We start from the raw sequence: 2,896 nt of genomic DNA, 5'->3' as shown, positions 1-2,896 counted from the left end.
CTCCGGACGCGCAGGCTCAGCGGCCATGGCTCACGGGCCCAGCCACTCCATGGCATGTGGGATCTTCCCGGACCCGGGCACGAACCCGTGTCCCCTGCATCGGCAGGCGGACTCTCAACCACTGCACCACCAGGGAAGCCCCGTGATCCTTCTTGAACTCTGTAAAACTGCAAAGCCATTCACCTAGGTGATGATGAACTTTCTAAATTAGACTCAATATACTGATTTAATGTGGATTCAGCTAAAGCCCAATGGGGGCAGCTGATTACTTATGGTTATAAATGTTACAAAAATGAGCAAGGAGGGTTTTAGTAATTCTCTCTCTCTCTTTCACACACACACACACACACACACACACACGCACACACATACACATTTCATTAGGTAAATTGCTGCTCAAGTATAATCTTCAAAATGATAAAATCGTAACTCTTACATAAATTGAACAGAAATCAAATATTTTCTTTGTCTCTGTACTTAAAGGGGGAATCAATAAGATGTTACTGGAGAATTCGAAGATCAGGCAATCACGAATGTGGAAATGAATTTGCTAATAGATGCAAAGAGGGTTGAGGCAATAAAATGTAATCTTTGGGGTGACCTTTTCTATAGGTCCCAAATCATTTGTATACCTAGCAAATAAAATTCATTTACATTGCTATGGATAAGAATCGTGTGCATTACTCTCAATTTTCTACATCTTCATTCTACTACTACAGAGTTCCAAAATAGTTCAGTCAATAGAAATCATCCAAAGGTGAAACTTCTGTAGAATCCAGTAATCACCTGGAGGTCAGCCAGACAATGTCCCACACACCCAGGATGAACACCCGGCCATCTCTTTTGCGCACTTTTAAGAATTTGACCATTTTTTTTCTGACAGTCAGCTAAAGTCAACTGCTTCTGTTTCAGAGGAAGAGAAAAGGTAGGGTAGTTGGAGAGAAATCAAATGGATCATTCAAATTCACACAAGCAAGGGCTAAACAAAGCCAAGGCCAAAATTCAGGAACATTAGAATCCTGGAAATTAAGAGCTAGAAGGGACTTTAGGTATGTATGACCCAAGACTTTCATTTTAAAGAAAATAAGTCTGAGACTGCCTTCTTGGCAGTGTAAGAAATGTTAAACCACTTTGCTCAGGTGCCTTATGTTCTGTGGAGTCTGTTTCTGGAAATACCTCTCTTCCTTGGTGTAAAGAATCCCCTTTCTACATTCCCTTCTCCCTCCATCACACCCTGTGCTACCCCTGAGATATTTCCCTTTGTATTTGGGAATAATCAGAATTAAAATACACAGAAAAAAATTGTATATCAGGGTAATATTTCTTTTTAATCATTAATACATGTTCTAAAATTGTTTTCTACTGGAGGGATGAGGCATTTAAAATGGGATTTAAAGTAAATGTTATTTCAGGGCTTTCCTGGTGGTGCAGTGATTAAGAATCCGCCTGCCAATGGAGGGGACACGGGTTCAAGCCCTGGTCCGGGAAGATCCCACATGCCATGGAGCAACTAAGCCCGTGTGCCACAACTACTGAGCCTGTGCTCTAAAGCCCGTGAGCCACAACTAACTGAGCCCACGTACCTAGAGCCCGTGCTCCACAACAAGAGAAGCCACCGTAATGAGAAGCCCGCGCACCGCAACGAAGAGTAGCCCCCGCTCGCCTCAACTAGAGAAAGCCCGCGCGCAGCAACCAAGAAAGACCCAATGCAGCCAAAAAAAAAAAAAAAAAAAATTCATTAATTAAAAAAATAATAAAGTAAATGTTATTTCAAATAAATGATATGGGATAATACAGGACAATAGCTTCATAGGTGGGAAATAGGATCCAAATGTCAAGCTGCTTCTTTGACCAGAAGAGTTGAAAACCTCTGCACCTCATAGAACTAGAGGAGGATGGGGTCCCCACTCTCCACTCTGGTCCTCACTCATTGGAATATCTTTGCTGGGTCGGCAGTCTAGCATCCTCTGTACCCTAAACAGAGCCACTAATCCCCCCAAACTGTTACATGCTTGGAAAGAACAAAGCATCCCCCCCCCCAAACAAAATATCCCATTTTCATTTCTGTTTTGTTTTGTTAATTTCAAAGTGTATACTTTAAAAAGTCATCCTTTTCTAGGCCTTTTAATGTATAACTAACTCACTGAGACCAGGGGTAGAGTCTGTATTATCAATTCCTACACGTTTAACATTGATAACATCAACAACATTAACAACACAGGGTAGTGTTGCTCTGTTTGATTAGCTACATGCTATCTAATTGGTAGATTAAAGATACTTATTAGTTATTACACTGATGCCAGTAGGAATAAATAGCTTCTTCAAATTTATAGCTCATAAAAAGTCAGATTCTGATTACTGTAATTATTTCTTTCAAAATGTAAAATATATGAATTATTCACATTAATGAGAGAAAAACCAGAAAGGAAGCAGGGAAAGAAATGAATCTGGTCTTTGTCTTCAGTTCTTAGGCTAAATAGCTATTATTTCATTTCATTAAGTTCAGCTCATTTCTGTCAATACTGTAGAGATGTGTATGGAATGAAAAAAAGCTGCATTGTCACCTTCCAATTCAACCTGGAAATTTCATAAAGAAAAATATTTATGTAAATGTAGTGTTCCGAAGGAGCTGATACCTGTCATTGTGCTTCTTGGGCGTTTGGAATGTTTTATTCTGAACACTTCTCATTTTGTCTGCACACCTCCAGCCCACCCCCTACATAATAATCATTAAAAGCCACAAAGACTTGAAGCCTGCCTTTGTGTCACAGCATTCACCATCCTATTACCTTGCTTTTGAAGAGAGATTTTTGTTGGCCTAGCGCTTTCCACAAGAGACTCTCCTTTGAGCTTCACAACTGCGCTGCCTGGGAGATAAGGCAGGTACTGCTAATTC

Source organism: Lipotes vexillifer, unplaced genomic scaffold (assembly GCF_000442215.2).
Source record: "Lipotes vexillifer unplaced genomic scaffold, Lipotes_vexillifer_v1.1 scaffold479, whole genome shotgun sequence".
Taxonomy (NCBI): domain Eukaryota; kingdom Metazoa; phylum Chordata; class Mammalia; order Artiodactyla; family Lipotidae; genus Lipotes; species Lipotes vexillifer.
Note: the sequence above shows the minus strand (reverse complement) of the source record.